This window comes from Schistocerca nitens, chromosome 8 (genome assembly GCF_023898315.1).
Source record: "Schistocerca nitens isolate TAMUIC-IGC-003100 chromosome 8, iqSchNite1.1, whole genome shotgun sequence".
Classification (NCBI taxonomy): domain Eukaryota; kingdom Metazoa; phylum Arthropoda; class Insecta; order Orthoptera; family Acrididae; genus Schistocerca; species Schistocerca nitens.
The window spans coordinates 254,171,029-254,195,896 of record NC_064621.1 but is presented as its reverse complement, the minus strand read 5'-3'; positions in this window follow the sequence as shown (position 1 = coordinate 254,195,896).

The window sequence follows — 24,868 nt, the reverse complement described above, 5'->3', positions numbered from 1 at the left end:
GTATTTCTTCCCCCCATTCTTGTCAATCGTTACCTAATGCTCTCCCTGAAGCTAACCTCAGGTTCTGTCAGTTTATCCGGTCTCATTCCCTTAAATTCCCACCTTTTTGCAGTTTCATCAATTTTAATCTATAGTTCATAACCATTAGATTGTGGTCAGAGTCCATATCTGCCCCTGCAAATGTCTTACAATTTAAAACCCGGTCCTAAATTTCTGTGTTACCATTATATAATCTGCCTGAAAGCTTCCAGTATCTCCAGGCCTCTTCCACGTATACAACCTTCTTTCATGATTCTTGAACCAAGTGTTAGCTATGATTATTTTATGCTCTGTGCAAAAATCTACCAGGCGGTTTCCTCTTTCATTCCTTACCCCCATTCCATGTTCACCTACTACGTTTCCTTCTCTTCCTTTTTCTACTAGCGAATTCCAGTCACCCATGACTAATAAATTTTGTCTGCATTCACTATGTGAATAATTTAATTTATCTCATCATATATTTCATCAATCTCTTCATCGGCGGAGCTAGTTGTCATATGAACTTGTACTACTGTGGTAGGCGTGGGCTTCGTGTCTATCTTGGCCACAATAATGCGTTCACTATGCAGTCTGTAGCAGCTTACCCGCACTCCTTTTTTTATTCTTTATTAAACCTACTCCTGCACTACCCCTACTTGATTTTATATTTATTCACCTGACCATAAATCTCTTTCCTCTTGCCACCGATCTTCACTAATTGCCACTATAACTTTAATCTATACAGTTCCCTTTTTAAATTTTCTAACCTACCTGCCCGATTGAGGGATCTGACATTCCACGCGCCGATCCGTAGAACGCCTGTTTTCTTTCTCCTAATAACGACGTCCTCTTGAGTAGACCCCGCCCGGAGATCCGAATGGGGGACTATTTTACCTCCGGAATATTTTACCCAAGAGGACGCCATTATCATTTAATCATACAGTAAAGCTGCATGCCCTCGGGAAAAATTACGGCTGTAGTTCCCCCTTGCTTTTAGCCATTCGCAGTACCAGCACAGCAAGGCCGTTTTTGTTAGTGTTACAAGGCCAGATCAGTCAATCATCCAGACTGTGGTTCCTGTAGCTACTGAAAAGGCTGCTGCCCCTGTTTGGGAACCACACGTGTTTGGCCTCTCAACAAATAGCCCTCCGTTGCGGTAGGACCTACTGTACGGCTGTCTGTATCGTTGAGGCACGCAAGCCTCCCAAGCAACGACAAGGTCCATATCGGATGTTATATTACATTGTAATTGTGACAATACAACTGCAACGTGTCGCGTGTATAGTTTCTGTTCACAAGAGATCAAAAATTCAAATTGGAAAACCTTAAGAGCGTGTAGTGCTGAAAGAGTAAGGTGTATTTGTAGTTTGATTGAACAATATAACTAATACCTTCCAGTAAGTTACAAAGTAGACAGAATCATAATATTTGACCCGAACGTCGATATGTATCATATTTATGAATTCTAATCTTAGGCAGTTGTGGCAGTTATAAAGCCCAGATACTTATTATGCATACTGAAATTTCGTAGTTTGGTGATTAAATTGTGATTTATTGCCAGCCCCGACCAGCTTACACCTTTAGTGGAACTGGCATCAGCCCTTCATAGTAAAACCAAATTGTAGTAACATAAGACGAGTTTTTCGCTGTCATAAACTAATTAAAAATTAGTCTTGCACTGCATACAGGACAATACTGAAGTTAACAAGTTTAGTATACAAAAGGTTATTTATTTTTAAAGAAATAGTGAAATCATCTTGAAATTTTAGTCAAGGCCTGGTATAACACTATGAGAACGTACTGAAAAGTAATTCCCCCGAAATTTTTATGCGAAGACTCCAAAATTTTTAAATGAAACAATTTTTATTAACATTCAACATATTTGCCTTCACGTCTGCATAATTACAACTCTCTGTCACTAAAGGGCTCCTAATTGTAGTATATGACATGGCAGTGTGAACGTAATTATGTCGGTGCCCGAGAAACAACGTGCTGTAACCAAGTTTCTAACCGCAGACTAGTGTGTTCACAGATAGGGCACACTCTCCTTCAGCACGTCACTGCCAGACCACACACGAGCACTGCGACATCCGCAACAACTCGACGCCTTGTGTTCGCTGTCATCGATCATCTTCCATCCGGTCCCGACTTGGCCCCATCCGATTTTCATTCGTTTCCAAAACTTAAAGAAAATCTTCTGGGACTTCATTTCGATAGCGATGAAGCGATGCAAGCTGAGATGAAGTTGTAGCTCCGTCAACAAGCCCCAACATTCTTCGGTGACGGTATCAAGAAAGTAGTCTTCTATTGGGAGAAGTGGGTTCGTCGGCAGAGTGACCATGTTGAGAAACAAGTTTGTAGACGTGAAGAATAATGATGTACACTGTTAATATAGTTCGTTTTACTTAAAATACTTTAAGCATTTTCATATAAAAATTCGGAGACACTACATTTTTAGCACATCCTTGAAGTGTATTCGTGAATCTTAAAATTTTTGGCAGCGTAAGAAGTATTTCATGAAATTTAGGGATGGAAGCAGGATGACGTCGAACTTCTTTTCATGATATTTCTGCTGACAACCATTCAGCCATCTTCAGGTGAGTGTTTCGCATCGGAGATTACTAGTTAACTTCGGTAACTTTACACAAAAAATTGATTCGGAGACACATGCGCAAAGGCAACCACTACATGAGTGGCCTCTGTCAAGTGTAGGGTCCTCTGAGAATATTGCGCAGGCGCACGCGTAATGGTGGTACTACATTCCCACACTCTATCGGATTGCGTGCTCGCGTAGCAGAATCTGTGATGCCAAATTAATAAAAATAGTTGTTCCCAGACGCGGAACTGGTCATAAAAAGTTTTATTTGTTTAGATATTAAGAAAATCACCGCGTCCCACACCTTATCGAGTGAAAGCCACCATTACGATTAATAATGTATTCCTCCAGTCATATTACACCGATTCTTTAATAATCGAATCCCAAAAAGATTTCATTGAGGTTCAAGATTTCATCATCAGTGTAACCCACAGAACGAGATACGAAGCTCGGCTATGGCTCACTTACTCGGCTGCGAAACATGAGTGTGTGATCACGTTCAAAGTACTTTCCATGTTCTGTGAGCGTTGTTGGACCACTGTACGTTTTCCCACACTGTCAAGATATCCTGTAGATACCAGACCTCCGCAATCCCAGATCATCTTTTACCGAGCCGAGTAGAACATAAGGCTGTGCAGGTGGCCAAAGAATTACTTTAACATGAGATTTTCTTAGGTTTGTCCCTAATTTTGAATCAATATTGGCGGCGTACAGGAGGAATCGCATGGACTTAAAACGCTCCTATTCCTATCACAATTACACATGCCCCTGTGCTCCATAGATCGAGCACTTTTCGAAGATGGCGCACGGAGGCTTTCAGACAGTCGTTCTTCCCGCGAACCATACGCGACTAGAACAGGAAAGGGAGGTAATGACAGTGGCACGTAAAGTGCCCTTCGCCACACACCGTTGGGTGGCTTGCGGAGTATAAATGTAGATGTAGATGTAGATGTAATCTCGTCAGAGGTCGGACATACAGCGACTGCCATACGTCTCCGCATCAATTCTTGGTATGAAGTTAGCGATGTAAACTAGCAATACTAAACACTCACCTGAAGATGGCTGAATGGTTGCCAGCCGAAATATCGAGGTCATCCGGCAGCAATCCCGAAACTTCAAAGATTACCAATTTACTTGCTCTGAATGTATTTTTTTTAATTAACAATTTGACACAAAGAAAAATTTTCTGAATATTCAGTTAACTTGACGAAGGAAGATGCTAACACTTTGGGAAGGAGCAAAATTTACACCGAAGACTGAATAGAGTGTGAAGTACCAAGATTCTTATCTGTGTAGCTTGCGAATTCACAGTTAAGGAATTCTAAATTACAGTTTACAACAAATAAAATCGGCCCAAAAATTTTGCGTACAAGAAAGGCACAAGTAAGCGAGCCATTAGAATAAGGATCACGTTATCGGAGATTGCAAACTCACACTTCCTGAAGAACAGAAGACTGCGCCAAACGTCACCAGCACACGATCCCTCAAAATTAGCTCTCCAGGTGGTAGCTGACCACCGATTGATTTTAACGCCCGTGCTCCTTCCCAACGCCAAATTTCGAAAAGCCACTGCATGGAGGGAATAACTGTATACTGTTGCCAATGTGACAGGCGAGAATTATTGGTGGATTCGTGAAAAAGCACGGGGGAGCCCACATAACTTCCCATCTTCTGCATACAAGCACACATTTTTAAACACAAAGTTGATACTGGGCTGCAGCAATGTCTTCACAGTTACTCAGTTTTGAGTGCTAGGAACACTGTCTAGAGCAACAGAATTTTTAGAGCTAATGCATTTTACTCTCCTGCAATGCTTGAAAGGTGCCGAGGTGTCTTGATCTTTGATGTTCGTGCAGAAGGGCAAAAATGTCGTGCTCAGTTATTCTTTGGAGACAGTACAGCATCCACAGTGTGCATTGCTGACTTCTGCGAAAATTGTCTGTATTTCCAAAAGAAGCGCTCCTCATAGACTGCCTTCTGCCCACATAAGAGGCCATAGGGAAGTTTCTGGAGACACACCACCCCAGTGTGCAAGGCACAAGGCTACCGTTACAAGCCCACACTGCCAGTATCCTCACTAAGGCAGCAATGAAATAGCGGCAGAAAGTGAAGTAATATCACACAGTGACGTTTGATAGTAATGTCACAATATAATTACACACACGTGTTCATGTATGTTTGGATGCCGACGTATGTTCAGCAGTTGGGTGTCTACCCTCTGAACTGACGAACAACTAGTCAAGTAACTGATTATGTACTTGTAAATTATTGTTGCTGTCGTACAGACTCCAAAGATTAATTTTATGTATGTCATTTTATGTGACAAGGGGAGATTTTGCAAGTATAAGCCCTGTCACCTTGGCAAAAACCAATCTCTTCTTCCCAATACTGAACTTAATAGTCGCACGTACCTGGAAACTAGTTCACTGCTACATATGACTACGATACAAAAATTGTTTGGTAAGAGAACGCCACCATATTGTACAAATTCATATATATTCCTACTAACTTTTTGAAATTATCTCTATGGTGTTGTCGGTTAAGATCCCACGTACCACGCACTGCAGCCAGTCACCTTGGTGGAACCTCGTTTGCAAGTAATTGACGAAAAAAGTACGAATTTTGTGTGACACTCAGTGGCGTTAAAAAGTTGCATTATATACTTTGGTTGTGTCGTGTAATTCATAGGATAACAGCTTTCCATCCACGAAGTTATGGGTTCAGATCTCATTAGATGCACTGCGTTTTTTTTTTATTTTTAAATATTTATTGAAATAATTTTGAACATTATTTTTATTCAATTGATTAATTTAAACGTGATTTTTCAGTCCTATTCTTTTGTCACATAATATAAATTGTTATATCAAGTACTGCATTTCCTCTCATTTTTCTTTCTATCATTCTTTCCCCTCCTGAAATTTTCTTCATGTGTTTTTAGTTATTTTATGTATTAATTTCGATGTAATTCAATTGTTTTCTCACCCTGTTCTTTTGTTCACATTACAAACTCTATTTCATTTCAGTTTTCATTTGCGTCATTTTGTCCATAGTGCAATAGGTATTTAGGTTATGTTTTGAATGTTTGTATGATTACTGTGCGAAAGAAATTGCAGATCTGATAACAAAAATAAATTTTTAACACTAGTACACAAATATAAATAGATTATTTTGTCTTTTGTTTTTTAACTGACAGATCAGAATTTTCAAATAATTGAATATTATAATAGAGAAATATGATTAAATTCATATTCACAGAAATTCCGATTGGGAGAAGGATGATATAAAGAAAAAATCAAACAAATGAAATAGTTCTTATGTTGATTAAAATGATGTGACAAAGGAATAGAAATAAAAATTGTGTTCAAACCAATTAACTGATTAAAAGTAATGATAGAAGTAATTTTGATAAATATTCAGAAATAAAAAAATGTTTGTGCACCTAATATGGTATGAACACTAATCGCCTGCATGTTAAGGCGTTATCCTATCCATTATACCACATCCAAATTGCTGAAGACCTGCATCTCTTCCCATACAAAACTCAAATCCATCAGCCATTAAGCCCCAGGGCCATGGAACAGAGGTTGTATTTTGCCAACACTATTGTCCACAGAACTGATGAACAGAACTTTGATGTGAATATGGTTTGGTTTAGCGACGAAGTCCACTTTCATTTGGATGGGTTCGTAGATAAGCATAATTGATGCATTTGGGAGACTGAGAATCCACATTTTGTGATCGCGGGTGACTGTGATGTGTACAATGACGTCACGGAACAATCAGTGGATTTTCGTTGAAGGCACGGAGACTACTGAACGGTACGTGAAGGTTTTGGAAGATGATTTCATTCCCATTATCCAAAGTGACCTCATCGAAGCACAAGAGTGATGTCCTGAAGGAGCATTTTGGGAACCGTATTCCAGCTCTGTGGTACCCAGAGGAGACTCGCATGGGTCTCGATTGGCCACCATATTCTTTAGACCTGAAAACATGCGACTCCTTTTTGTGGGGCTTTATTGGAGGCAAGGTATACAGCAATAAACCAAAACCATGGCTGAGCTGAAAACAGCCATTCTGGAGGTCACTGACAGCATCGATGTTCCACACTTCAGCGGGTCATGTAGAATTTTGTTATTCGTCTGCACCAATATTGGCAGGCATATCGAACATGTCATAGCCTAAATGCGAATATCTGTAGTGACGTTTATATGTTGAATAAAGAGCACAGAGGCAGTAGTTTTGTAATTAACTAACATTTTTCACATAGTTCAATAATTACCATCCTGTAAAGAATTTGATACATTTATAGAATGAGTTGCAACCAGAGGCCGTATGGTTGCACATGATATACTATAATTCTACAGTCAGTAACTATGTAATATATCGATACGTACTTGCAGAAATTATCATTGATTGTATTGCAGGTTTCAACTGCAAATGATGCTTATCATCATAACTAATAGCAGAGTAAAGAAAAATTACTGAGTTTTTTTACGATTAATACGTAATCATATTGGACATGCTGTTCTTTTTCAGAAGTTCCGAAATTAGGGCGAACTTCATCTTTGTGATATTCACGAATTTCTGAATAGCACTCCTGAGGCCTACACATTTTATTGGAAATCAATTTTTAGTCTTTCAGCCGGCCGCGGTGGTCTCGCGGTTCTAGGCGCGCAGTCCGGAACCGTGCGACTGCTACGGTCGCAGGTTCGAATCCTGCCTCGGGCATGGATGTGTGTGATGTCCTTAGGTTAGTTAGGTTTAAGTAGTTCTAAGTTCTAGGGGACTTATGACCACAGCAGTTGAGTCCCATAGTGCTCAAAGCCATTTAGTCTTTCAACTTCTAAGTTGGTGTGATCTCTTTAACGTATTCAAGCTGCAAGAGGAAATTCACAAATCACACTGGTTCTTATCATTCGGGCTGTTACAGGCCCAGTTTTGTGGTACCCATATGTTCTGTTGTATGTAGGTATGTCAGGCATAATGCGTCCAGTATCCATTCTTCCAAAATTGTTGAAGTTTATTTTTGATGAACATTGAGTTCTGCACTACTCGTTTCTCCTTTCTGTACAACTTCGCTTTTTATTTTATTATATAGACTCAATATGTTTTTCGTCTTCCATGTTTGACGAAAAATTCACTGCTTTTTTTCTTATCAGTGAAAGAAATTTCATAGACTTGTTTTATTTTACTGTCAAAGCAATCTCACTATGTTTCTTAATAGCACAGCCTACTTCCATGCAAATACAACTCCCAGAATCGTCAGAGATCTTAATTATTTCTTCTCTAGATTCCACAATTATAAATTTAAAATGATTGTTCAAGAAATAAAACAGTGAACTATGCAACGAATTATGCCATGTTCACCATATTTTGTGTTTATAAGAGTGACATTTTTAGTAGGTTCCACAGTTGTGTACAGAGTTGTGATATAGATCCTGCTCTAAGAATACAAATTCTGTTTGTAGAACTATAGAAAAAAAGTTGATTGTTTATCAATGCAATTTTATCATCACTGGTTACCATGCTGCTTAATGTAACATTGTTTTACAGTTGGTTCTTCTTGTGGCTATTGCTGTTGTTAGGAAATTATTTGGGAGCTCTTAGGTAATAATTAGCGTCTGAGCTTAGGCTAACAGTAGTACATATCTAATAGACAATGTAATAAAATTCAGTAAGCAAAAGGTGAACTGATAAATGAAGAATCTAAGTATTAAAAGTAACCAATGTCAAAACTGTTCTACGTAAACACTAAATACAAGATTCATAGGAGATTTTTGGTTAATATATACCATCCTGTGATCCGGCCTAAACGTGGGAATAATGAGATGAGGAGACATATGCAGGACTAACTGTAATAAAACCGACAAATTAGAGGGACGTATTCAGGACTGGAAATGGAGCAAAAAGGTCATACGAAAATGTGTCCCGCTATGCATCGCTGTCAAGGTAGATGGCACTTACGAATGCTGCCGTGTCTGTAGTCCACAGACGACGAATGCACAGATTGACGATGCCAGTTCTAGTAAAGGATGCTTCGTCAGTAAAGGGAACTGATGACAGAAATACCATATTTCTGGTGGTCTGATGCGAAAACCATCGACGAAATCTGCTGCTCATGATCCTTGAACTCGTTGAAGGTGAGTAGCGGTTGTCGTCCAGGATACACATAATCATACTTTCACTTACATCGTGTTGGTGGGCCACTTGCCTGGAGCTTGTATTATGGTCCGGCTAATATCCTGTAGAACCCGGTCCTCCAAATCTGGTGTACGCACAGTCCGCCGCCTCGCTGCGCTTCGTCTGTCTGAAAGGACCCATTATCACAAAAATGCCCAAAAAGGGCTTGAAATGTGGCGTAATGTGGTTGGTGTCTGTAAGGGTATTTGTTCTGCTAGAGCCGTGCTACATCTCGATCGCTTCCCTCTGGTTGGCTGCACACAAACACATTTTCGGCTTGTTCCCGACATCAATAATAGACCATTCTGCTGCGTGCAGTACGTTGCGTCCATGACAAAACCTGCAACACGCAGGAAACACGCTGCACGTTGTCAGAGTAACTTTCATTGGTCAGCGCCATTTACCGTGGCAACAATGCATTTCCGGACGCATTTTTATACGACCTTTTTTCTGCCGTTTCCTGTCAGAGTAATCCGTCCCTGCAGATTGTTGGTTTTATTAATGTTCAATTTGTATTTAGTAGATGTCTCATTGTACGTCTTCATCCAAAATAGAGGGAAGATCTCCCGCTAAACCATGTATTGCACTTTTATGTGCATACTAGCTGTACTCTCTCAAAACGTCGTGCGCATATGTAGTAACCTATACTACAAGAAGTGAACTACCACTTGAGGAAGTGATAGGTAACAATACAGTGCCTAATCCGAAATGAGCGTGTTATCTTTTTTCAATGAGTGGAAGGTGTACACTAAGGTATGTTCGTTTTACCGACTATAGCTTATTATCTCCGTCTCCTGGCAAAATTTTCTTCTAATGGTTCATAATCTTGTTCCGCAGTGCTGATGCGACGGCGCGAAGGGGATTGCGAATTACGTCACAATATCTCAGTTATAGCTGTCTGTAGCCACCACATCTGCTAACTTATTTCCTAGAATTCCCCTTAATTTAAAGTAATCCTCGACCTGAAGATTGGCCTGAACACCACAGTGCCCTGCTTGCCATCGCCCTATTGAAAATACCATGCCTTGACTCCTCCGAGCTTTGACATTTCTTGTCTATGCTGCTGTGACAGGAATTTAAGTTTTAATGCATAATTTAAAACGCAGCCGTGGTTGGTGTCTTTCACATATACTAAACATACCGGGAAATGTAAGGAGCAGTGAATGACAAAAATTGTTACGACTGAGGACTGAACTAAATCCCCAGCTTAACCATCAAACCACACAAAGATGCCATGTACCTGAGTAAATGTTACTGTTTGTCCTCTACAGCACATAATCTTAGAAATTGGAAAAATCAGGATAATGAACATATGTGTCGGAAACCAGCAAGCAAGAAGCTGTAATGAGCTATCCGGCCACCTCTCATAGCCCGTCTCGTGACCTCAGTTATTCCAGCGACTATAACATTTCAATTATCCTGAGGAGCTGAGCTATAATGGGGGTCCCAGACAGAATGGGTAGTATTCAGTAATATGACAACAACGACCATTCGAGGCCAAACCGTCTACTAAACGGGGTCTCTAAAATACATACCTAAAGAGCCATGTGAAACACGCATCTTCTACTGTATAAGTACTCGTAGCTCTAAAGATTTACATTTTAGAACCTGTTTAATAGACACTTTTGCTTCGAAATGTCATTCCTGTCACATCACTGAAAACCTACCATTCTTTCTGGGACATCTTGTATAGCTCGGAAGTAAAGAGCTTACGCCTCGAAAAGCAATTGTCAGATTTTCAGATCAATGTTGGGCAGGGTTGAGCAGAATGTTTTTAGGTCGTATTACGAGGCCGTTTGACGTGGAATCCTTAGACTGCTCCATCGTCAGTTCAAGTTCTGCGTCGTCTGCCGTGACGCATTTTCTTGGAAGCTAACGGTCTGGCATGCTGGTATTTAGATATCTTTCAAATTGTTCTCAGTATGTATTGACAAATGAAATTTCGACTGTGTCTTTACCGGGGCGCATATTTCATGTATGCAGAAATTACAGGTGGGTAATAACGTGTCAAATTGGAATTTTTCCCTGGGAAGCTGCTTGGTATACACATACAGAAAGTCGAAATAACTAACAGTCAAGTAAATGTATGTGGTAGATGATTCTAAACTGAGTAATTTCACATAAGGAACTGACAGTGGGAAATGACTATTGAGTATTTTGTCATCAGTCTTCTGACTGATTTAATGCAAACCGCCAAGAATTCCTCTTCTGTGCCCGCCCCTCCGTTTCACTGTAGCACTTGCACTCACCGTTGACAATTATTTGTTGGAAGTAATGCTGTCTCTTTCTTCCCATAAAGTTTTTGCACTCTAAAACTCCTTCAGGTAGCACGAAAGTGATCCCTTCATTTCTTAACATACGTCTTGTCAGTATTGTCCAGATATTACTCTCACGCCGACTCTGCAGAGAACCTCATCATTCCGACAAATTTTCAATATTCTTCTAGAGCACCGAATTTCAAACGCTTCTATTTTCGTGTTTTCGGTTTTCCCACAGTCGATAATTCACTTCACTCTGTGGCTGTCCTTCAGATGGAAACTCAGAAATTTCTACGTAAAATTGCTACCGGTATTAGAAACCAGCAGAGTTGTTTCGACAGGTATGCCCTCTTTTCCTATAATAGTCTGATTTTTATGTCTTCCTTTCTTCGTCTGTCAAATCCTAGCTTCCTTCATGTCATCTAATCCGTCATATCAATTTTTGGAGCTAAGTTTATCGTTAATCTCATCTGCGTTACTCCATATTACTTTCATTAGTATTCGGTTTACTATCAGTCCATAGTGTGTGATCATAGGACAGTTCATTATTTCTTGGGTCCCATTATCATAAATGATACCTCCAGGTTTTATTTTTATCTTGGGCCCTTGCGCAGTTGAACTTTCTTCTCACCTGTGGTACAACGTACGATACAAACTGCGCGTGCTACAGCTCACTAGTTAAAGCCACGATGTAGCAGTACTGACTGAAAACTTCAGATTCTCCAAGAAATGGTTCAAATGGCTCTGAGCACTATGGGACTTAACATCCGAGGTAATCAGTTCCCTAGAACTTAGAACTACTTAAACTTAACAATCCGAAGGTTATCACACACATCCGTGCCCGAGGCAGGATTCGAACCTGCAACCGTAGAAGTCGCGCAGTTCCGGACTGAAGCGCCTAGAATCGCTCGGCCACAGCGGCCGGCTCAGATTCTCCAACTGCACTGGATGTCGTGGTAAAATAAAGGAAAAGACGTATTATTTTTCATATTACAAGTGTATTCACATGCTTCAGTGGTTTATGTACAGATATTCCTCAGTTAAGAGCGAACTGTAAATTAATGTTATAGCTAATTTATAATCTTCAAACTTTTGGGTATAATATACGATTCCTGGGACACAACGCCGAGTTTATTTACGCCAACGGAAGTGTGGATTTTATTTTATTTTATTTTTTGCTTGATTCTCAGGACTGACTGATGAGAAAATCATTGAATTGGAGAACAGAGTTAATCCAGATGAGCCCGACACAGAATTTGAAAAATCTGATCTTGAAGATCAGATTCTTTGCATAAAGTGCGCCAGAAGAGGGAATATTGCACTTTGCTCAAATTCGAGAAAGCAACGAGTTTTGGAAACACAGATGAGTAAGAATAAGTATCGTATTAAAATAATTACTGTTTTTCAGTGAATAATTGCTTATTTGGAAAACTTATTTGGCTGTTAATTTAATAATTAAATAGGTGGCAGTTGCAGTAACCTCAAATCTAACATAGCTGCCAGCAGTGTTCGTACTCTGGTCTATATTGACATACACAGCAAATATCAGGAACTTGTGTAATGTTTGTGATAGTTTTCCCTATAATAACGGACCATGAAGTTACATAGTTTTACGTATAAATGTCTTCTACTTTCTACAACCGGCCATTAGCAGTAAACAGCAATAAATTATACTGTCAACACCTCTCAGACCACTGTGTACTAATTTTCATGGTAGCGATGTCAATTCAGATGTGACAGACAACTTTTTGTTATGAAACATTAGAACTTTATAAACAGGTGTCTCGCAAGTGTTTTTCATTCAAGAACTAGTAATGCCCTAAATTTTGGATACCGATCTTTAGTTCCTCATCTCAAAATTATCTGTATAACTTTCATTATACGCTGTCACACGGAATTCAGTCGCAGAAAAATGGGTGACCTAAGACAAGAACGTTCGTTGTGTGCTACGGGATTAGTTTTCTAATACTTAACTCCGGTAGGACACCTACCACCACCTATGCAAAACTAAAATTGCTATAAAGCTTTTCAGTTCATTTAATCATTAAACGGTGTGACATTCCACTCGTTGACAGAAGAAGTGCTACCTGTGATGGGTTCCCACAGCCGGATCTGAAGGGTCTGACCCCTTTACACATCTACACATGTCTCCTGGGGAACAATGGTAATTAATAAATTTATTTTTCAATAAGGTCCTAAGCAATGTATCCTGCGTGTGCTCTCTCCGTAAGTCGTCTCGAACTCTCTACTGTGGTGGAGGAATTCATAGCTGTGAAATCAATGTCATCTATTACGATACCTAGGACGTATACCAGTAGTAACGTCGCAAGAGTCAACAGTTTTGGTTCACAATCTCATACCAGTTAGTAGACAAAACTTCACATAAATAGTCATCACTATACGTTGACAGGTCTGGCCGCGAGTAAGCATATTAAGGAGGAGGGGCTACGACATATCATTCAGAGAAACTCGAATCTGTATGGTTCGTAAGTTTTGATTGCACGGGCGTGAAGAGAGAGTGAATGAAGACAATGGTATTATTGCAGCAGAACGACCGTCACAGAGGCAGCTGTTTCCCATAGAACTGACGGATTATTGCGCCTAACTATGCCGAGTATAAGGTGCCGCAATGTGTTCTTACAGTGTGCTGTGTCTCTGCCGTCGAACCGTAGATCTCGTGGTGACTCTCTGTCTTCTGCTGATCCCCACTCTTTCGCCCGGAATATTAATCTCGACTGCTCGCTCTCTCCATCTTAATAATACTACTACTGTACATCTCCGCGTCCACAGACAACATATTTCCTAGCTCTCGAATTGAGTCCTCAGTCCCAAAACGACGTACATGGCCCGCGCCATTCTTCTGGTTTTCTGTCTGATCCCCCATGTTGCCGCCAGTATCTGCGCATAACTTAAACTTTCTAAGTTCTCTCTCTTCCTCCCTCCTTCATTTCTACACTAAAGCCTCGTCAAGACCACTCTTTAGCGCGTTTTTTCGCTCAAACAAGGGAACGTAAGACCCACGTCACCACCATTCCAAGTGCGACGGAATGTTTTCTTCCCGCCGACACACTTACGCCGTTGCAGAAATGCAAAAGTACGAGGGCAGTTCAATAAGTAATGCAACACATTTTTTTTCTCGGCCAATTTTGGTTGAAAAAACCGTAAATTTCTTGTGGAATATTTTCAAACATTCACGCTTCGTCTCGTATAGTTTCATTGACTTCCGACAGGTGGCAGCCCTGTACGGAGCTGTTAAAATGGCGTCTGTAACGGATGTGCGTTGCAAACAACGGGCAGTGATCGAGTTTCTTTTGGCGGAAAACCAGGGCATCTCAGATATTCATAGGCGCTTGCAGAATGTCTAAGGTGATCTGGCAGTGGACAAAAGCACGGTGAGTCGTTGGGCAAAGCGTGTGTCATCATCGCCGCAAGGTCAAGCAAGACTGTCTGATCTCCCGCGTGCGGGCCGGCCGTGCACAGCTGTGACTCCTGCAATGGCGGAGCGTGCGAACACACTCGTTCGAGATGATCGACGGATCACCATCAAACAACTCAGTGCTAAACTTGACATCTCTGTTGGTAGTGCTGTCACAATTGTTTACCAGTTGGGATATTCAAAGGTTTGTTCCCGCTGGGTCCCTCGTTGTCTAACCGAACACCATAAACAGCAAAGGAGAACCATCTGTGCGGAATTGCTTGCTCGTCATGTGGCTGAGGGTGACAATTTCTTGTCAAAGATTGTTACAGGCGATGAAACATGGGTTCATCACTTCGAACCTGAAACGAAACGGCAATCAATGGAGTGGCGCCACACCCACTCCCCTACCAAGAAAAAGTTTAAAGCCATACCCTCAGCCGGTAAAGTCATGGTTACAGTCTTCTGGGACGCTGAAGGGGTTATTCTGTTCGATGTCCTTCCCCATGGTCAAACGATCAACTCTGAAGTGTATTGTGCTACTCTTCAGAAATTGAAGAAACGACTTCAGTGTGTTCGTAGGCACAAAAATCTGAACGAACTTCTCCTTCTTCATGACAACGCAAGACCTCACACAAGTCTTCGGACCCGAGAGGAGCTCACAAAACTTCAGTGGACTGTTCTTCCTCATGCACCCTACAGCCCCGATCTCGCACCGTCGGATTTCCATATGTTTGGCCCAATGAAGGACGCAATCCGTGGGACGCACTACGCGGATGATGAAGAAGTTATTGATGCAGTACGACGTTGGCTCCGACATCGACCAGTGGAATGGTACCGTGCAGGCATACAGGCCCTCATTTCAAGGTGGCGTAAGGCCGTAGCATTGAATGGAGATTATGTTCAAAAATAGTGTTGTGTAGCTAAAAGATTGGGGAATAACCTGGTGTATTTCAATGCTGAATAAAACGACCCCTGTTTCAGAAAAAAAATGTGTTGCATTACTTATTGAACTGCCCTCGTAGGTTCAGTTCCCTTAGCATTCCATAGGAGAGTCATCCGCACCGTTATAACATCTCAGCTCGTAATGTTCTTTAGTCAGCTTCCAAAAATGTTATGTCTCCTCGTCAATATTTATTTAAGGAAGAAGAATGTTTCTCTGAACTCCTTCACGCCACAACCATGTTTTTTCTTGTCCATCTGCAAAGAGGCCTATGTTATCCGTGGGCAAGGCTAGAGAACACAGTGTCCGGGTCATATACGACTATTTGCTACTGTAGCCCTGTTTGGCCGAAGTCGTGCCCGGCGCCAGTTCAGCTTTCCACACGAAGCTCACCCGGCAACTTTCTCGTCACAGTGATATGTGGCCGTGCTCTGAGAAAAACACTGCTGTGTGAAAATGGTGGGAGGGGCAGGGGGGCGTTCCCCGATGGAATGGTCGTTGCACTGACACTGTCTGCCTCATGATCATTTGTTCCGAACGATCGAGCGACCTCTTGTTACACCAACAGATCCCGAGTCTCAACATGTAAAGAGCACGCGTAGATGGTTGGTACTGCCTCTGCAATCACTGGTATGTCCGACATTAAGATTCTATGTGTATTTTCTATATGCTGCCTGTCATTAGTGTCTGCGTCCTTCGTATCTTTTTTATATGGTATGGTGTGCTAGCAGTCCACGTTAGCCATTCTCAACTAATTCTTGGTATTTGTCATATTTCTAACCACTTCGGTATTTTAGAGGGCTTGGAAGATATGGCAGTCAGATCATTATCACCACCTTCCTTCATCGTTCGCAGGTCATTACTTTAAAAGGTTCCTTGATGTCTGTATATCTAGTGACTTTTTTCCGAACTCGTCAAACACACATCGAGATTAGGTAGATATTCAGTCCACCACGCCAATGAAATCTTTGGTCTACCAACAGAACACTCTTTCCCTGGTTTTCCTTTCACCACAGCTATGGGTACTATCTTATCAGATATCATTTCCATAAGCCCAGACTGCTTCTAACAATGATTTTACTGTCCGTTTCTTGAGCTCTCGGTGTCGCAGATCTGAATTAGAAGGAGTTGTAAAAGCGTGAGCCCATAGCCATCTTTTTCCAGTGGCTACCAACCTTAGCATATACAATCAATGCCGTGTTCTACTGACTTTGGTGATTTGGGTAACGAAGATATTTGAAGCTGATCACAGGCATTACGTGGAACTCGCAGCAAATGGAGACATTAGAGACTTTTCAGACATCACTGTTACGTGATCTGTTTGCTTTTAACGGTGCTTTAATTACCTGTCTCTTGAACACTGGCCTCTATACCTCTGAGCAGGCGCTAGGTTTGGGCAGATAGTGTCTAGCCGCCATCGCTAACAACTTACAGGGTGTTTCAAAAATGACCGGTATATTTGAAACGGCAATAAAAACTAAACGAGCAGCGATAGAAATACACCGTTTGTTGCAATATGCTTGGGACAACAGTACATTTTCAGGCAGACAAACTTTCGAAATTACAGTAGTTACAATTTTCAACAACAGATGGCGCTGCGGTCTGGGAAACTCTATAGTACGATATTTTCCACATATCCACCATGCGTAGCAATAATATGGCGTAGTCTCTGAATGAAATTACTCGAAACCTTTGACAACGTGTTTGGCGGAATGGCTTCACATGCAGATGAGATGTACTGCTTCAGCTGTTCAATTGTTTCTGGATTCTGGCGGCACAACTGGTCTTTCAAGTGTCCCCACAGAAAGAAGTCACAGGGGTTCATGTCTGGCGAATAGGGAGGCCAATCCACGCCGCCTCCTGTATGTTTCGGATAGCCCAAAGCAATCACACGATCATCGAAATATTCATTCAGGAAATTAAAGACGTCGGCCGTGCGATGTGGCCGGGCACCATCTTGCATAAACCACGAGGTGTTCGCAGTGTCGTCTAAGGCAGTTTGTACCGCCACAAATTCACGAAGAATGTCCAGATAGCGTGATGCAGTAATCGTTTCGGATCTGAAAAATGGGCCAATGATTCCTTTGGAAGAAATGGCGGCCCAGACCAGTACTTTTTGAGGATGCAGGGACGATGGGACTGCAACATGGGGCTTTTCGGTTCCCCATATGCGCCAGTTCTGTTTATTGACGAAGCCGTCCAGGTAAAAATAAGCTTCGTCAGTAAACCAAATGCTGCCCACATGCATATCGCCGTCATCAATCCTGTGCACTATATCGTTAGCGAATGTCTCTCGTGCAGCAATGGTAGCGGCGCTGAGGGGTTGCTGCGTTTGAATTTTGTATGGATAGAGGTGTAAACTCTGGCGCATGAGACGATACGTGGACGTTGGCGTCATTTGGACCGCAGCTGCAACACGGCGAACGGAAACCCGAGGCCGCTGTTGGATCACCTGCTGCACTAGCTGCGCGTTGCCCTCTGTGGTTGCCGCACGCGGTCGCCCTACCTTTCCAGCACGTTCATCCGTCACGTTCCCAGTCCGTTGAAATTTTTCAAACAGATCCTTTATTGTATCGCTTTTCGGTCCTTTGGTTACATTAAACGTCCGTTGAAAACTTCGTCTTGTTGCAACAACACTGTGTTCTAGGCGGTGGAATTCCAACACCAGAAAAATCCTCTGTTCTAAGGAATAAACCATGTTGTCTACAGCACACTTGCACGTTGTGAACAGCACACGCTTACAGCAGAAAGACGACGTACAGAATGGCGCACCCACAGACTGCGTTGTCTTCTATATCTTTCACATCACGTGCAGCGCCATCTGTTGTTGAAAATTGTAACTACTGTAATTTCGAAAGTTTGTCCGCCTGAAAATGTATTGTTGTCCCAAGCATATTGCAACAAACGGTGTATTTCTATCGCTGCTCGTCTAGTTTTTATTGGTGTTTCAAATATACCGGTCATTTTTGAAACACCCTGTAAATATGGACAAACTGTGGTGCATTCAGGACTGCGTCCTTGCATATTCGACCACCACACTTGTAAATATGTTCTGTTGGCCCCCTAATCGGGGGATATTTGTCACTAGAAGAGCCACTAAGCTTTTTACTGTCAAGCCTCCTGCAGCAGCCACGGCGTCTGGGGTGCCAGCCGCGCCGATATTTGGCGTGGTAATAGCGTTACAGAGTGCTGTACTCGCAGTCACTTATTCACTTTCGTGCAGTCATGTGTCCAATTACATCACTCACGTAATCTCCCGCAGATGTGTAATTACGTCACCCCTGCGTCCCTCAAGAGTCAGTTACGTGCGGAGCTCCGATCGACGGTCAGCCGCCACGACTCTCCATTTGGACTGAAAGTCTGCATCTGCTGCTGCCCATCGTAAGGCGCCGTCTTACCCTCGCCGTGTATACTGTACATCACCGGACGTCCCTCAACTGCTCTTGCAGGTGCCACGTCACAGAATCTGCATTTGACTGGCCACAGGCGGACTGCTGTGTTGGACCATGTCGTTATCGAATCTCATCAGTTGACTGCCCCTGAGCTCTGAGATTCGTGGGACCATGTGGTTGTTTATTCTTTCTGCTACTCTATGCTTCCACATTCATGAATTTAGCCCTAGTGAGCTCTTCTTAGGTACAATCAAGAACCGACATTTCTGTCGTTATGAAGTTGTGTAGACTTTCCTCCTCAGAAGCTGTACTTAATTTAGTTAATGTGAATAAATAAACAATTGCTATTGCAAAATGTGTATTTCAGAACTGTCAGTTGCCGCAATCGGGTAAGGACATAACATAGAGAACGGTTATTTATCTATTGTACTGACTTGTGGTGACAAGAGTAATGAAGGATCATCTGCTCAACACGAACACAATCAGCGGCTCTCCGAAACTAGGAGGATAACAACTATCTTTACCTATGTAGACGCTAGGTGTAAAAGAAAACCCACGTCGAGCCATCCAGTTTTAAATGTTTCATCGTTTCACCAATCCACCTAAGATACATGCCGGAATGACTCCTCTGCAAAGGGTGCAGCCAACTTACTTCCCTATCCTTCCTCAATTCAAACTTATGATCTGTCTATCAAGACGTCGGCACTGACGAGAAGTGGAAAGCTGATCAACTGTCCTTCTTACGAAGGAGGAGACAAAGATAGATGAGGAGCACTCGTAGAGTTTTAGTTATCACATCCGAAAAATGAAGTCATCTAGTTCTTTTTTTTTTTTTTTAAGTATATCTGTGCAGTCTTGGTACACACTGAAATCCCGGCACATTATTACCGTGCATGCCACTAGAGGAACCAGAACAAAATGTTGCAGCCCATACCCACTTTACCAACCAGCCGTGGCGCTTCGTTCATGGCACTTCTAGTGCCGTGTAGCGGTGCTACGGCGTGGATATTTAAGTGTGTAGGCGCACTGCAAACGTGCACCTGAAAAAAAAAAATTAAACAACTTCACTTTTTCGAGATAATGTAAGGAGGGATCAAAACCTTTCCGTATGAGATCGTTGCTGCAGCGCAATACGCAATGTCGTGGGATTCCGGTGTAGGTATATAAGCACCGACATCTAGGGAACGGATTAGTGTGCCGATCTAGACTTTTCGACGCTTGTTTAGTAAATGTGGACATGTGAACTATGGCGACGCTATTCCCAAATGCGTCCAAACAGGAGAAATGTGCTATTAGTTTTTTCTTGGCTGCAAAACTACAAACAGCGGTAGACATTCAATGGAGAATGAAGAATGTGTGCAGTGCAGCATGTGTGTCAAGAACCACTGTTGTGGAATGGTGCGCCTAGTTCCGTGCTGATCGCAGTGCACACGAGGCGCTGGCTGATCTGGACCCCGGCCTCACCCACTCTGAAGCGGTCAGACACACTTCAGCACCTACCCTATACACCTGATCTCCCCCCCCCCCCCGCCCCACGTGATTACCACTCTTTCGGTCTCTTAGAAAAGGTCTCGAAGTGTCGGTGATTGCTGTCGGACGAGAATTTGTACCAGGCAATTACGCATACCTTCATTCAACAGGACACGGTGTTTTATCATATGGTTATAGTCAACCTGCAGCGTTGGTGAGATGATTGCCTCAATGCTCATTGTGATCTTGCCTGATTGGCGTACCGATTCTGCACTGTACCTCCTTCGAAAAGCATCTTTTTGATCGGTCCTTTTAATTAAAACTCATTTACTACCTGTCCTATTGACTGCACTGCACACGACCTGCGCATCTTCCCACAGCAGTTCGTTTGCATGGCGAAGATTATAATCTACAAAGCTTATTCCTCTGCTCCCTCATCCCTCTGCCCTCTCACCACTCCGACAACTCTTCCAAAAGAGTGGACTAATAATGGTAATTCAATGTGCACCTATTCCTCTCCCTCCGCTGACAGGGCCAGAACCAAACTGTTTATCCTGTTTATATCTGGCCGCAGCTTCTAGATACAACCCAGGACAGCGTTGATTGTTCCCCGGCTCGCTGGCGCACGTGACCGAGCTGGAGGTCGGGGGGCGACAGTTGGCAGCGCCGCGGCGGCCCGCCGGCTATTGGCTGGCGCTGGCGGCTGCCACTTTGCAGTAATCCCCGCTGTCAGGCGATATTGGTAGCAGACGCCGCCGCCACCGTCGGGACCGCTCATACATTTTAATCAGAGCGCCAGCCTGCCGGGCCCGCGCCGCGCCGCATCACGGCTGCCGCCCCGCTGCGCCGCCCTCAGCCGCCCTGGCCTCGTTACACTCCAAACAGACACTCTGTGCGGCGACTGCGCACTCCCGTGCTTCATTGTTAGCGCACATGGCATGTACGCTGCACGCGGCACCAGTCGCGTTAGCGTTACGCAACCGAGAACTGAGAAGTTCTCGATTCTGCTCCGAATTCCCAGTGCTCTCCAGGAATGACGTACAGTATTCGAATACTACACCTGTGAACAAACCGACTTCCTCGCTGAAACTAGGTGGTGAAAATATCAGTTTTCCTGAAGACTGTGTGTTGTTCAGTGATTAAGCTGTGTTTTACGTCAATGGTGAAGTGAGCAGACAAAATCTTCGATACTAGTCTCAAGGTAATCCACACTGGATGAGTCCATCCAAACAGCGGGGCTGCCAAAAAGTGGTGGTGTGATGTGGTTTGTAGAAAGCTAATGCACTTCTTTGATGTACGTGTAACAGGTGTGACTTGTGTGAACATGCTGATAGACGAATTAATGCCTCAGATTGAGCATTTGGTGAGGGACTTACAGACAGATTCCAGCAGAATGGAGTCCCTGCCCAGTTCTCTGTAGCTGTTAGAGATTGGTTGAATGACAATTTTCCTCACTGGATTGGAAGGGCAGGTCGAATCGTGTGGTCCCCTCGCTCGCCAGACCTTTCTTCGATTGATTTCTTTTTCTGGGGTATGCTGGAAGAGAAAGTTTACTCGATGAAGATTACAGTTAAATCACATGACAGAATGCACTACGATTCAGGGTGCTAAGGTCGATGGCAATTCGGACCTGTTCCATCGAGTTCACCTTCATCTTGCAAAGCACATCAAATTATACACTGAAAATCACGGAGATATTGTTTAAAATGTTATTTATTAACATGAAAGTGACTCAAATGTGCTTTACTATTCCTTATGCACCCAGACCTTGTGGCCACCCAGTAGATGGACAACAAGAAAACAAATCGGCATCCACTTGAACTTACGTGAGTGAATACAACTAGTTCCATTATATCTAAACAAGTCCAAGCGCTTTAGCGTGTTTTTATTAATGAAATCAGTGTTAAAGTTGCAATGAATATTTCAATGTTCATATACAAAGTCGGAGCAGACGACAGGCTGTTGATGGAAACGCCTATGTAACTTGAAAATATTAGCCATTTGAATATGTGCACGGTATTCCGAAGCTGTTTATGGACTGAAATAAAACATTTAAAATTATTTGTGGCTGGTTGGATAAAATATAAATGAAATATTGTCACATATTGATATGTGTCTGTAATGTTACATTCTAATTCTTTTTTATTTGGTTCAGAGAATGTGAAATATAATGTACTTAAACATTTTTTAGTATTCTATTATTATTACGACTTCTACATCAAAAGAAAGCAAATGAGGTGTCAACTGAGATTTTAAAGTTCAAAATTTTACTTGGAATTTTAAAAAGTGCTAGATGCTAGTAGTCTGGTCTTTTTTGTTAATTATTTTAATTAATTTCAAGTACTTACATCTTTTCCAGAATGAATTTGCAGAATAATTTGCACTAATTCGGAACTTTCTGTTTCATCAGCATTCCTTTTATTAGAGGTCCTATGCAGCTGTCACATGACATCTTTCGAATTCCATCAATAAGATACTTCACCCTATTGTGTACATGAAATATACTGTTGTAACAAATGTAGATTAGATTATAGAGTTAAGGAAATCAGATTAGGAAATGAGACACTAAAAGTAAATGATGAAGTTTGCTATTTGGGCAGTAAAATAAATTATGATGGCCAAAGTGTGGATGATTTAAAACGAAGTTTTGTAACTGAAAGACCGAAATTAATGAAAAAGAGAAATTTGTTAATATGTAACATAAATTTAAGTATGTAGTTCCGAAAATACGTTGGAGAAGCACCATCGACTAAGATTTGGTAAGTGTTTATTTAAATTTCTATTACAGTTACGTGAAATTTATACTGTTGATTGGTTTCGAACATGGCCATTCACTTTCTAATCAAACTTGCACTAAAAGGGCTGCGGACATGTTTGGGTAACGTCCACACAACACACAGTATTACGAGAGATATCGACTGATCTTATTTCATGCATAATACATTCATCAGATGATATATCATTTACTGAATGTATCACACACGTAGTGGAAGATGGGTGACAGTCACAGCCTTTTGAAATGTGTTGATTGGCGACTCCATTGAGTGCTGTGTGCACAACGAACATATACGTGAAATCAGAGAGAAGGTCAGCGTCCGCCGTAATATTGATGGTTTATTGACAGGAAAATCGATTTTCAATCACATAGTGATAGCACTGAAGATGATCACTATATGATTGAAAATACATTTTTCTGTCAATAAACCATCAATATTACGGCCAACGCTGACCTTCTCTCTAATTTTGAAATGTGGTATTATAAAATAATGCTGAAGATTAGGTGGGAAGATGAAATAAAAAAATGAAGAGGTACTGAATAAAATTAGTGGAAAAAGAAATTTAAGCCGCCGCTTGACCAGCGAAGGGATGGATTGATAGTGCAAGGTGTCCTGAGTTTAAATGCGAGGTAGGTGTTTACAAAAATTAGTACGTCCTGCAAAATAATGAATGACGAAACTTACAACTAGTAAATTAGATACACATAACAAGTACTTTGATTTATTCTAATAAAATTGACAAAACAAATGAAACAATGGAAACATTTATATAATAACGCCTTGACATATGCGACATAGTGGTCAGGGGAGAAGATACTAATAACTGTGCAAGTGAATTAATTGCAACTGTCAAGTGCCCCGTGACTGTCGTGATGTTAACTGACTACAGATCATATTATAGAAGGGAATACGTGAGGTTGGAGTTGAAGGCAGACTGTTCACTGATTCGAAACACAGATCTTCAAAGTGAAGGTAGATGTGATCGAAATGAAATAAAATGACTTCAGTTTCCCTATATATCATCTCACGGTTGCAACTCGAGCTCATTAAAGTACTGTAGATGGAGCCTGAAGTGGATGAAAAATCATTCATTGGCGGCACCAGTGACAACGCCAATGGCAAAGTGCAAGTCAGCCCTTAATTTCTCTAACTACCTCGATACATCCACTCTGGTGGCAGCACTCGGCGGTGACCAAGTCGAAGGAAGATAGAGGCTTAGGTGAAGGAGTCAGAGTCCAAGATGAAGCCTAAAAACGATTGGTGCTTGAATGTTTTCTACAAGTGAATGTAATATTGCCTCGTTTTATTCAAAATGTGTGTGAAATCTTATGGGACCTAAATGCTAAGGTCATCAGTCCCTAAGCTTACACACTACATAACCTAAAGTATCCTAAGGACAAACACACACACCCATGCCCGAGGAAGGACTCGAACCTCCGCGTCACAGAGAACTGCCTGGCCATCAGCTCTCACCAGGGAGGCCTTTGCGAATTGGGTCTAAGATTTGCGGTCAACTCTTACTGTCGCTAGCGATTTGAATGCTTTATGCACTTTCCAGAATGCTTCCAACGTTCTCTCACTTCTACATGGCCGCAATTTCATATCAATAATAAGTGAAGAGTAAGGCTACGTTAGTCAGTTACCGATAAGCGCTAGTATAGTTACTTACCATATTCCTAAGCGTCAATTAAATATTGCGATCAAACGAGTCTTTCACTGCGAATCTGCGTACTTTACATAATTGTTTTTGAAGAAATGGTTGCATAACAATAGGACACATCCTGAGATATGAAAGATTTGTTAGTTCCATAATCTAGGG